General features: G+C 33.4%; 2 long non-coding RNA genes across 2 annotated transcripts; both read right to left on the reverse strand.

Moving 5' to 3' along the window:
• LOC146925457 (uncharacterized) lies at positions 1 to 2,099 on the reverse strand. The gene is made up of 3 exons (XR_015011045.1): positions 1,962 to 2,099; positions 1,660 to 1,686; positions 1 to 79 (listed from the first exon to the last, which is right to left on the reverse strand). It is a non-coding gene; the product is annotated as an uncharacterized LOC146925457 (long non-coding RNA).
• Positions 2,100 to 5,622: 3,523 nt separating this feature from the next.
• Positions 5,623 to 6,499, reverse strand: LOC146925458 (uncharacterized). The gene is made up of 2 exons (XR_015010510.1): positions 6,354 to 6,499; positions 5,623 to 6,095 (listed from the first exon to the last, which is right to left on the reverse strand). It is a non-coding gene; the product is annotated as an uncharacterized LOC146925458 (long non-coding RNA).
• Positions 6,500 to 13,711: the final 7,212 nt, after the last annotated feature.

Below are 13,711 nucleotides of genomic sequence, written 5' to 3' on the forward strand. Positions count from 1 at the left end.
TCCAATTAATCTGGTCTATCTCCCAGTTCAGCCTGTACTCGCGATTTTCTCGTTGAGACTGGCTTCTATGGGCCCAAATCTGCAATGGGGAAGTAAGACAAAGAAAAAGAGCTAGGTAGGGAAAGAACCAAGAGTCACTAATGAGGCAAAGAGTAGTATAAAGCAGGACAACAAAAAAGAAAAATATATACATAACTTAAAGATATTACAATACAATCGATATGCTAAATATGTTCTAGGATGATTAATTGAATTAAAAGTAAAACTGACTAGCTTCGGTATAACACATTGTCGAGAAGCAATATCAAGGTTGGTCTCACTCTTATATTGCCTTGGAATATTGTGGAAGAAAAAAAGCAAAAGATCCGCATTTTCGACCATAGCTCCTAGTGCAAGGTCATTCGAAATCATAGTTGGTCAAGATATCTCTCAATTGTAAAAATACATTATTAAAAAATAACTATATTGTTTTATTATGTAATCATTTCGAATAACCTTGCCATAAGGGCTAGGATCGATACACCACAAGAACTTCATAGCTTCTTCAGTGCATAGAATGAAAACTAAAGAGGAAAAAGAAACTTATTGATGTGCTTGATGATTCTTGTTTACATCCTGGCAAAATAGAATCTGTGTTGTGCTTCTGTCTTGGTCCTGTTGGGACTGATAGCATAAGCTTCAGCTAGTGGTGTTTTCCAAGCTGCATTTCTTAGACGGGGAAGTTTCAGCTAGTTCTGTTTTGGTTTTTCGGCATTTTTATTTAGCTAGTGGTGTGTTCCAAGCTGCATTTTGTTTTGGGACAGATGTACATGATGATTTCTCCATGATAGGGTCTGAAACGAATTCTTGAAATTGATGATAATAATATACCGACCCTCTCTTTGATGGACAACCATTAAAGTCTCCCTTAAAACAGATATAGGTCGCGTAGTAAAATTCAGAACAAATGTTGGACGGGTTTTGAAACAAATAGCGGTACATTTGCATGGTGAAACAAATGGTAGGATGTAAGCCAACGACATAAGATCCGGTTTAGAAGCAAATAAAGCTAAGTAAAATCAATTCAAATATTTTAAGATAGTTTTTATTATTACTACTACTGTGTCAATTATTACCTCCTGATTTACAAGAGATTTGTCTTTACGTTTACTTCCATGTTTGTGGCAGAAGAGAAAGATTTGGTGATTCATTGTAGTATTATATGTATATTTAAAAAAAAAATCTATTATTTCTAGATATGTCAATTATTACCTCCTGATTTACAACAGATTTGTCTTTAGTGGGAGCTCAGCCATGTTAGCAAATGTTGAGGTAAATATGAAACTGTCAAGGACGTTGGTTTTCCATCTCAGCATTAAGAAATTTTATGTGAGATGTTGTTGGGTCAGAGAGAATTAATGCTTATTAAATACTACTATTAAAACATTATAAACGAGCTATGTATAAATATCCATTGTGGATGCTCTTAGAAATCGAGCTCGTCAAAGAAATTAAAAAAAAAATAACATGAAATAAAATCAAATAATCTTGATTGGTTTTTTGCTCAGCAATGAAGAAATTATAAGGGAAAAAAAAAAAAAGAGTAGATACCAAGGAATAACATATGCAAAAGAAACAAAACAATAACTTATGAAAAGTATATTTTCAAGGAACCGATACCTTATTTTATCCCAAGTATCTACGGATCTGAGGAAGAGACATCAAATATTTAGTTAAAAAATAGCCAACTTTTAAAGTTTAGAGGTGTTATATGCATCATTTTTAAAATAAAGTTTTTTTATTGGATTTTTTTTTATCAATTTCACTATAAAACAACCTAATAAATTTGTTCCAACGTTGTAGATAAGCACTCTAATCAGATGACATATATCACACTTGCCACAATACTAAATTAACTTTGCTTTATTATAATAATGCATAGATGATTTAACCTACAAAATAGAATAGAAGAATCATCGTACCTGTGTTCATAACGAAGATGGATGAATTTCTCCAACTTTCCCTTCCGGCAAGATTGCCGTCGGAGCAGCACTGATTCATGACGTAAAACCTTGGTAGCAATTAATAATCCTCACAATATGTCGGAGTAGCGCTTATTGCATGAATCCTTTGAACAGTATTCCTCCTTTCAGCTCCAACATGAAATAATTAATAACCAAAATTACAATACAATCCATGTTTAAATATCTTATAGGATGATTATTAATTAAATTAAACGTAAACTTACCAGCTATGGTAGAACACGTTGTCAAGAAGAAATGCCAAGGTTGGTCTCACTTTTAAATTGGCTTGGGAGCATTGTTGAAGGAAAAATTAAAAGCTCGGGTATTTCAATCCTCTCATGGCAAGGTTATTTGAAAACTCAGATCTTTTAATTTTTCCATCGACAATGTTCACAAGACCTTGCCATAAGAGCTAAGATCGATACCCATCAGCATCAGTGACAAAAAATTTGGAGATATTGGAGTGACTTGCTAAAAACCTAAGGAGATCGATCCTATACTTATTGAGAGATTGGTTGGATGCAACTAATTAGCGTTGATTTAGGATGCTTTAATTTTATTTTATTTCTCAATTATAGAGAGATGAGTACACGTAATAATGTACACCTTAGATGCAATTATTTAGCACTGATTTAGTTTCATAATGTCCTATCTATGTGCAAATGATGGAACGTTGAAGCACACATCATATGTACGGGATTGATTCACTTTTTTTTTTTTTTTTTGAAGGCGATTGATTCACTTGACCAGTTCTATATCTCAGGAATAATAAATAAATATTAATGATCACCCTTTTAACTGTTAGTGTTGCTGCAGGCTACTCAAACTCTTAGTTTTAGCTGCAACCTAACACCATAACTACTTAAGCGGTGACATCCGGAAGTCTTGGTTCAACCGACAAAAATTTCGAAATTGTTAGATCGGACGTTGGACTTGGAACCATGACTCCTTCACTTGTGTGTGTGAGTTTTCAATGGCTCTTATCATTTCATCTATCAACCAAAAACAAAATTGCTTAAGATGATGCTAAAAATTTGTGAAGTACATCATAAGAAAAAAATGTTTGAGTTTATCTTAGCTTTAATTATATATATGGAAATGTAGCGATAGAAGTTGGTTGTATTAATTTGATACAAACAGAGAAAAGAGAAATAACAAAGGAGATTGGGATATTCATTAGAATGAGCAAATCTTCATATACAAATGTCAGTCTAAGAATAATAGTGAAATATAAATAGACTAAACTTAAGCGTTCCTTCTTCCTTTTCAGGAATCCATTAGTTTAACAAGATTTTGTTGGTTTTGAGTATTATAGTGTTGGAAAAATAAATTCTTGTTTGGTTATTTTGAAAATGAAAATTTTCACCGTGCTAGATTATATATATGTTTTACATCGTGGCAAAAAATTCTAGATAATTGTTAGTTTATTGTTTTGACATGTTTTTGGTCTTTGCAAAGCTCTGCTTGTGTCCAGCGAATTGCGCCCGAAAGAGTATATTCGATGTTCTCACGTTCACGTCTTGCGTCGTGAATTCTCTGTGCTCAACACTGCCGTGCATCCCACACCACCATCTTTTTCTTTGTTCATCGTTTGTAATTGCCTCCTCGACTCCAATACTACTGCTTGTCGTCATAATTTTTGTCAACTCTATTCTCATCGTCTTAAACTTTTGTGATCTATGGCCATCTTGGCGCTTGAGGAATGTCTTTACCTTTCTACCTAAACTATTTTTATTTTTCTTCTTTTGATATGGTTACAAATAGACGTGATTTTCTCAACAAAAAAAAAAAAATTCATGATTCTGTTTTTCACCAAGTTTTATCGCACAGCCTTGTTTCTTAAAACTTAGGTATAGATTAAAACAATCAAATTTCAGATAATTGTTTTTATCATAGTTAAGTTTGTGTGTAAAAAATATAGCTGCTTTATGTGTGGGTACTAATAATTCTTCTTTCACAACATGACATAATATTATTGTTAGTGCTACTTTGATAGAGAAAGGGATGACAGACTGCCATTAGTCTCCCTTAGAGCTCTTTGATGGAATGAAATATGAATCAAATGGACATACAAAGATATTTGCAGTGCGGTTTCTCCTTTTCTTTTTGGGCTTTAGGTGGAGGTGTTTCTTGTGTTTTATTCTTCCGGTTGTATTCTGCTGGTGTCATCGATCAAAGTTGGCATGTGGAGTTTCCAATCTGCTTGTTCGCCGTAGTTTGTTGTTTGGCCTACTTGTTTGACTGAGCTTCTAGTTGGCGTTATTCTGATCGTGTATGTTGATGGCTGAAGCGTGCCTGCTTTTTATCATGTCTGGTTGGGATCTTTTATTCTCGCTTTTGTGTCCATGTATCCTGTTTATTGATTTCTTTTTTGTTATACTAGTTTTTACTGGTTTATATGCGTCCATATTGTGATTGTTGTTTGTATGCTTCCATGTATCCTGCTAGTGCAGTGCCTTTGTACTTATTTTGATCCCACTACTTGGTACATTTTATTTTGCTTTGGCACATGTTATCGATATATTTGGCTGTTTAAAAAAACAAATATCGGTCGTGTAACAAAATCGAGAACAAATGGTGAATGTGTTCTGAGAAAAAATATATTTGAAAAGGAAAGATAGTAGTGTTACATTGCATGAAGAAACAATGGTATGATGTAAGGAAATGAGAGATTTGTCTTTACGTTTACTTCCATATTTGAGGCAGAGCAGAAAAGGAATAATTGCTGATTCAATTCAGTATAAATACAATTTGTATCGTTGGTTTACAAGAAAGTAAGAAATAAAGTGTTTTTTAGTATATTTAAAGAAATGTATTATTTCTAGATTTGTTTGAGACCATAATCACAATCTTTCTTCTCCAAGAAGTTCATAGCTTCTTCGAGTGCATAGAAAGAAAACTAAGAGCACAAACAAAAAACTTAGAATGTGCTTGATGAGAATAGCACCTGTCTTGTGCTTCTGTTTTGTTTCTGTTTTTTGCCCGGAAAATTTCAGCTAGCTGCATTTTTTCTGCATTTTATTTAGCACTCTGCAGTCAATTCCTTAGCAGTTCGGCTGTGTTTTGGTGGCGATTCAATGCAGAATTTTGTGTTTCGGAAGCCGCTTCTTTGTGGACTTTCTGACCTGCTACCTGATGTGGCAGCCCTGCATTTTTCTTTTAGTAATCTTAGCTATAAAGCTATTTCTCTTAATGATATTGTTTATGACATTGAATCTTTAATCAGGCAAGTAAAGATCCAAAAGACTTGCAGACCTCTGAATAAATAATTTGAAACTCGACGACTTTAAACTCTCCCCTGGTTCGGGGATGGTTACTGCAATCGAAAACGTAATGGAAACCGGAGAGCAAGAGTCATGACTTGAGGCAAACCTTTAGAATATGGTACTGAACATATGTTACCTTTCATTGACTGCCAATAACATATACAATGAATGGAGAGAAAATGAAGTTACAGAACAATCAAATAAGATATTTGAAAATATTTGAACATATATATCTAATAAAGTAAATACCAGACTTAATCATTGGAATTTCATGGAAATTGAACATATTTGAAAATATAGTAAATATCACCCTTAAGACACTATAAAATGGACAATCAAATAAGACAAAAATATGAATAAAATATATCTATATTATATACAGATATGCTTAAAACATCTCAGTTTTATAAGACAGAACTTGAAAATATTGAAATGGATTCCAAATGTTCTATCACAAATTGAAACAAAGCAGAAAAAAATATCCTTTAACCAATATATTATGAAGCACTGTAAATAAAATGGTCAATAAGGATGAAAATCAGTGTATAAATGAACTTATGAGCCATAGACAACAAAGTTGATATAGCTCAACCTTTCCTTAAACGCCCGATTACTTGTACGTGTCCTATCTGCAAGCCGCCTAGTTGATCTCAATGTCAAAACTAACGTGCACATCAGCGCTAGACGACCTTGGTCTCCAAGTTTCATATATCCATGTTCACTCCTTCCTCGACTTCAAGATTCTGCGAAAACTTGAAACACAAGACTCCTCCCCCGTTGTTGTCATCTACTAAGTTCCTAACCATATGCAAAATCACCTGAAGAACTATGAAACCAAAAAGTAAAAAACAAACATTTATTTACTGTATATGAACCAATAAAACAGTGTTGTCATTCCTATATAATCCCATATGACATGACATAGTGAGATTTGACAATAAGAAGTACCAAAAAAACAAAGCCATTATATACTGTAATCAAAGTCCCAAACAAATCAAGAACCTAAGAGTGGTTTGTGTAAGAATATTAATGAAATAAAAAGTATTAATGAAATAACTCTAGTTCTAAGAGGAACAGTTTTTACTTGTCCAGATCCCCGTCAATAAATGCCACCTGCCAAGATAGCCTATATAATGGTCCTCCTCAATCTGTAAACATAGAAAAGAACATTGGTGACTGCTGGCTCCAACACTTCGGCTTTGTTTGGTAGTTTGGAGGAGGAGGGGGGGCTTATGGACCTGTAAAATATATGGAAAAATAAAGAAATCTTCCATACCTTTTCAAAGATTAATTTTTTAAAGAATAATAAATTACGAATAATATATTTTTAATCTTAAGAATTTTATAACAACATTAATTTGAATAATTCATATAAACCCTCTAAGACCCTCTAAAATCCTCATCCAATACAATTTTTGAGTTGCCGAATATTCGAAAGATTTTGTAGTGGAAAATGCTATATTTTTCTCGTAAATTATGTGATTTTTTCGCTCAGAAAAATTAACCTTATTCATGTGGATGTTAAGGGATCAATCTCTCGAGTACACACCGAATGCAACTAATTAGCATTGGAATTTTTTCCTATTTATCGACTGCTGAAGTAACACAATTTCAAATTTAATTCTATATTTCAAGAATAAAAAAAATAAATGGCAGTAAACACCCTTTCATCTTCAAGACATCAATGGCTTCACCAATGCAATTTCTTCTACTTCTTCTCTGTCTTTACAATCATCGTCATGCCCTACCTTTTCATCACATACATGTTCTACCTTGGATACAGGAACAAAAGTCTACCAAAACTGTGTAGACTTACCAATGTTGAACTCAACCCTCGAATACGCCTATAATCATAAAAACTCCACCCTCTTCATAGAGGCCTCGCCAAATCCAAAAGTTTGGATTTCATGGGGAACCTTAAAAAGAACTTTAATATTAAATCTTGCACGGATGTTATTCCTAAGGAGTCTTTTGATACTTGTGACGTTAATGGTGGTTTTATAAAGCTATACACCTATGTTAAGGTTACGGTTAATGCGTTATCCCCATTTGGCAAGTATGGCCCTCTGTAACGAAGGATGGGTTGATGGTTGGGAACGCCTTAAATCAGAAAAATTAACACTCCAAAGGGAGACTAAGCTTATTTGATGCTAAGAGATATAGTGAAGCAGAATCACTATACCGCTTAGCTCCAAACAAGCTTAGCGCCCCTTTAGAGTGTAAAATTTTTTGATTTAAGGAGTGCCGAACCAGCATATCATCCGTTGTTATAGAAGGGGACACTTGCCAAGTGGTTAACTATGTCAATGTTAACCGAAACCTTAACAGAGGAATAAGGCTTCATAAAGTCGACATTGATGTCAGGCTTGGCTCTCATGTCCCGAGAATCAATGGCCAACTTCTTAGCAATAACATTTTAAAATTTAATAATAAGGTTTGCGTAACCATTATGTTCTTATTATCTTTAAAAGCAGCAAATGACCACGGAGAGAGTGGTATCTAGATTAGATTTTGGTATCTAGATTAGATTTTGTGTTGAACAGGCAGTTCATGAAACATGTGCAACATAGAAGAAAAATGAGGAATCCTAAAAACATAGATAAAACAATAAACAATAAAACAACAAACTGACCTCCAATTGGAAGAAAAATTGCATAAAATAAACCTTAGTGCGATGGTAGAAAGCTAATCATCTTGCAAATCAAAACTGCGATTGGAAAAGATTCATAACATGAATATCTCTTAGAAACCATGAACAAAAAACATGAAATAATATCAAATTCTGAAATCTTGATTGGTTTGTTGCTCAACAATGAAGAAGTTAAAAGGAAAAAAAAAACTATACCTTATTCCAAGTATCTACCAAGGAATACCGTGTGCAAAAGAAACAACAATAAATTCATGAAAGTATATTTGCAAGGAATTGAAGAAATCAGAATCTATACAATAGTCTCTCTCTCAATGTTCAGTTCCTACTCGCGATTTTCTCACTGAGATTGGCTTCTATGGGTCCAAATCTTCAGTGGGGAAGTAAGACAATGAAAAAGAGTTAGGCTGAGAAAAGGAACTAAGAGTGAGTGAAAAGGAATAGAGTGATATAAACACAATTCAAAAATATTGGAAGGGAAAAACATGGCAAAGAGTAATATCAAGAAGGAGAAAAAAAAAAGGAAAAATATAAATAATTTTCAAAAACCACAATGGCCACCCGAGATATCTTGTTCCAAGCTTAATTTGCAAGTTTGAGAAACAATAAAAAAAAAATCAGCAGATGATGGGAGAGTAAACAATGATGAGAGAAAAAAAATGAGGGAGTGAAAAATCTTTGAGGCAAAAATTGAAGCTCATAGAAATTAGAGTTCCAAGGTTAGCTTGCATCAAAACATAGAAGAACGACATTGTCGGAGTGAAACATTGTTGATGAAGCAAATACATGAATACACATCTATAATATTAATCAAGTTTCAAACAATTTAAAAAAAATTATATTAATCACCAAAAGTGAAATATTCAATTAATTTTTTTTTAAAGATATAATAAAAATAAGGGTAAATACAAACTTTGGTCCCTTAACTTATTTTTGCGTTTCATTTTGGTCCCTTAACTTTAAACTGTCTCAATTTGGTCCCATAAGTAACTCTTCGTTTACCAAAATGGTCTTTCCGTTAGTTTTTTTAAAAAAAACGTTAACTTTGGTCCCACTTGTATTTTCTATTATTGAAAAATAATTTTAAATTATTAAAAACATGAAGGAAAAAAATGAAAAAAAAGGTTCATCATGTTCATCAATTATTTTTCTGTTGATGCAATTAGAGAATTAGATTTGGGTTGTTGACCCATTTTTGTTCATTTTGAAGTCTCTTTTCTCTCTCTGTCTCAAAACAGAGCCCAAGGCTCTCTCCTATCTCTAACACCAGAACACATCGGTGTTCATCCCCCCAACCCAGTTTCCGATGAAGGTAAGGGGTTCCGGCAGTGGTTGGCCGGCCGGTGCGGCGGCGCCACCACGCTGGAACCCTATTTTTTATTTTTTTTTGTTTTTTCCGATCTCTACTTCTTCCTACTCCTTCTATTTCTTTTTTTGTTTTAAAATCGCAAAGAAACAAAAGGTCTTGCCTAGATCTAAAACAATAAACACACACACAAACTACCTTTTGTTCTTGTGAATCCGGTTTTGAGATGCTTCGGTTCGTAGTTGTTGACGCTGGCTTCGTGTCCGTCTTTGAGGGAGTGTTTCCGGCGTTGTTGAGACTGTCTTGTTGTGTTCGTGTGATTGTGTGGGTGAATCGGTTTGGATGTGTTTGGTTCGAAACTGAGATGGATCTTTGTGCAGGGTTGGACTTGTTGATTTGTTGGTGTAGCTTGCGATTTTCATCAGGTTCATCAGGTTCATCATGTTCATCAATTAGAGAAAAGAAGAGAAGAGAGGGAAAGAGGAAAATAGATGTTGATGCAAAGAGGAAAATAGATAATTAGATTTGTTTTTAAATGATACCTTGTTGTTGTTGATGTTGTTCGGCAACTATTTTTTTTAGAGAAAAAGGATGATTACAGTGTTGATGATGATGATTTTCTTTTTACTGGTTTCTTGTTTTAATTTATTTTTCTGGGTTTTTTTTTTTACACATTATTTTTCTAAGTTTGTTTGTATGAATATGATTGATGAAGATGAAAAATATAGAAGATGAACAAATTGATGAACATGATGAACCTTTTTTATTTTTTCATGTTTTTAATAATTTAAAATTATTTTTCAATAATAGAAAATACAAGTGGGACCAAAGTTAACGTTTTTTTAAAAAAAAACTAATGGAAAGGACCATTTTAGTAAACGGAGAGTTACTTATGGGACCAAATTGAGACAGTTTAAAGTTAAGGGATCAAAATGAAACGCAAAAAGAAGTTAAGGGACCAAAGTCTGTATTTACCCTATAAATAAAATGTTACTACTAATTGAAAGATTAGAATGGATATTCAAAGGCATGCATGCCTTTGCTTTTGAACGGTATCCCTCCTTCTCCATGATCGCTCTTTCAGCTCCAACATGAAATAATTGATAATTAAAATTACCATACAATCCTTCTAAATATTTTCTAGGATAAAATTTACCAGCTTTTGTAGAACACGTTATCGAGAAGCAATGTTGTTGCTCTCAATCTTATATTGGCTTGGAAGCATTGCAGAAGAAAACATTGCAAGCTCAGCTTTTTCGATCCTAGCTCTTATGGCAAGGTCATTCGAAAAAAATTCTTCTGCAATGCTGCCAAGCTAAGATAAGATTGACCTCTCAAACACACCAGATGCAACTAATTATCATTGATTCTCTTGACCAGTTCTATACCTCAAGAATTAAAAAAATAATAAGAAAGACGTAATTGTTGGTGCTTAGTTGATTTACGATTCTTTGATTTGATTTGAGATCTTGTTACTTATAGGGAGATGCGTACATGTCATAATTAATGTACACCATGCAACTAATTCACACTAATTTATCTGTCGTTGAAGCACACGTAATTGATTCTCTTGACCAGTTCATTATTTAAAAAATAGAAAATTAAATATAGGGAGATGCGTACATGTCATAATGAACACCCTTTTAGCCGTTATTGATTCTCTTGTTGGCAGTCTACTCAAACTCCTTAGTTTTAGCTGCAACTCAACACCATGATTGCTTAAGCGGCGACGTCCACCGGTCCTAGTTTAACTGACAAAAAAATATCAAAATTGTTAGGTCGGACGGTGGAACCTGGATCTTCCACTTATGTGTGTGTGACTTTCCGATGGCTCTTACCATGCATTTTGTCTATTAACGAAAAAAATTGCTCAAGCCATGACACTAAAAGTTTGTGAAAAAGTAAGTATATCATAAGAAAAAAAGTTTAAGTTTAAGTTTATCTTAGCTTTAATTATATATGTGGAAATTTAGTGATATAAGTAGTAAATCAAAATAAAGTAATGACTTTAATCTTTAATGTGATGTTAGTTGTATTAATCTGTTAAAAACGGAGAAAAGAGGAATAACAAAGGAGATTAGGATTTTTATTAGAATGACGAAAACTTCATAATACAAATGTCAATCTAAGAATTATAGTGAAATATAAATAGACTAAACATAAGTTTCCTTATTCCTTTTCAGGAATCCATTAGTTTAAGAAGATTTTGGTGGTTTTGAGTATTATAGTAGTGGGAAAAAAAATGCTATTCATGGCTTTGTAGCATATCTTGGTTGGTTTTTCTTCAGATCTGGATTATATGCTTTACATCGTGGCAAAAAAATTCTAGATAATTGTTATTTTATTGTTTAGACATGTTTTTGGTCTTTGCAAAGCTATTTGTGTCCAGCAAATTGCGTCCGAGCAACTATTCAATGTTCTCACGTTCATGTCTTGCGTTGTGAATTCTCGGCACTCACTGCCGTGCATCCCACACCATTGTCTTTTTCTTTGTTCATCGTTAGTAATTGCATATCCTCAGACTCAGATACTATTGTTTGTCGTCATCGTTTTTGTCAATTTTATTTTACTCATCTTAAACTTTTGTGATCTATACCCTCTTGGTGGTTGAGGTATGTCTTTACCTTTCTACCTAAACTATTTTTTACTTTTATTCTTTTTCTGTGATGACAAATAGAAGTGATTTTCTCAACAACAACAAAAATCTTGATTATGTTTTTCTCCAAGTTTTATCGCACAGACTTCAGGTATATATAAAGATTAAAACAATCATAATTCAGGTTGTCTTTAACATAGTTGAATTTGTGTGTAAAAAATATAGCTGCTTTATGTAGTTTAACTATATGTGTTGGTACTACTAGTTTTTCTATCACACATACACATTGACCGAATGTTATTGTTAGCGCTGCTATGATAGAGCATGGGATGACAGATATTTACAAGAAAATATAGTTGAAATTTAAATAGGGAATAAGCTCTACATGTTATTAGGAAAAAAATCTTCCATTGAAGAAGCTCTAAGGCAATGGCAGAAGAGATTATTATTATTACTACTATTATGTTCGTTATTTCCTCCTGATTTACAAGAGATTTATCTTTACATTTACTTCCATATTTGTGGAAGAAGAGGAAGATATGATGATTCATTGTTTTATCGTATATTTAAAAGAAAAATCTATTATTTCTAGATTTGTTTGAGACCATTATCACAATCTTTCTCCGAGAAGATCATAGCTTCTTTGAGAGCATAGAAAGAAAACTAAAGAGGAAAAAGAAACTTATTGATGTGCTTGATGATTCTTGTTTACGTCCTAGCAAAATAGAATCTGTGCAGTGCTTCTGTCTTTGGGTTTGTTGGGGTTGGTAGTGTAAGTTTCAGATAGTGGTGCGTTTCAAGCTGCATATTTTGGCCGGGGAAGTTATAGCTAGTTCTGTTTTGCTTTTTGTGCATTTATTTAGCAGTCTGCAGTCAATTTAACGGAAGTTCGGCTGTCTTTGTGGTCTGCTTTTCTCCTATGTCTGAAATGAATAATTGGTGGTATGCAGAATTTTGCGTTTTGTGAAATTGCATCTTTGATCAGGCAAGTAAAGACTCAAAAGAACAACTTCAAAGGGAGATGCACCAGAATGTCCGGAAAAAATAGAAGCAACAACACATCCTAGTTTCTGGAGAAACTTCTGTTTTACTCAGTCCCGGCCCAATATACGTTTTGAGGCCTAAAGTGGAATATAACATGAGGCTTCTTTATACAGGAGAAATTAAGATAAAACTCATTAGTTCTAGAAAGAAAATTAAAAAACAATATTGATCACTCATATATAGTACAACCTATCATGACAACATTTAATGGAATAAGGGAACTTATCATGACAATAATGTTTCTTGAATATAATCATTATGTGCAACTTTTTCACTTTCATTTTTCATGCTGTCTGGTTCACACACACTAAGCGTGTTTATTCGGTAATTCAAGAAGCCTTGTTCACGCTCTCATCATTGGCCAGCCTGTTGAATAACTCTTGCAACCCCTCGACCTCCTCGACAAGCACACAGTTTTACTTAAACCAGTAGTGATGGGTGGAAAACTCTTGGTGTAAATTTTAACAAAAAACTGCCATTATATATGCATGTATATGTATATATGTTCTTCTCTTATCATTTACTTAATATATCCCGTCAAAAACTTCATTTACATGATATAAACGCATAATCTTGAACGACAGATAATTTGATAGAATATTCAAAAAGTATAAACTTTTAATCCTACAAATATTGCTATAATCTGTCCTCTTCTGCACACCCTATTTGTGTAAATATTCTGAACATTTGGGATTGGAGCCGTAATTTGTCAACAAAATTAATGTTGTGTGCATCTAGGATGAAGGGAAACATCTGTTCAGCACTATATTATTGAACTGCATATATAAAAGGAGAGCCACAACGAGAAGAATCAAAGATGGTTATAGCAAGAGGAAAATCAATTTATTC

Source organism: Medicago sativa, chromosome 5, assembly GCF_051527215.1.
Source record: "Medicago sativa cultivar Bolivia chromosome 5, Bolivia_mono, whole genome shotgun sequence".
NCBI classification, from domain to species: Eukaryota; Viridiplantae; Streptophyta; class Magnoliopsida; order Fabales; family Fabaceae; genus Medicago; species Medicago sativa.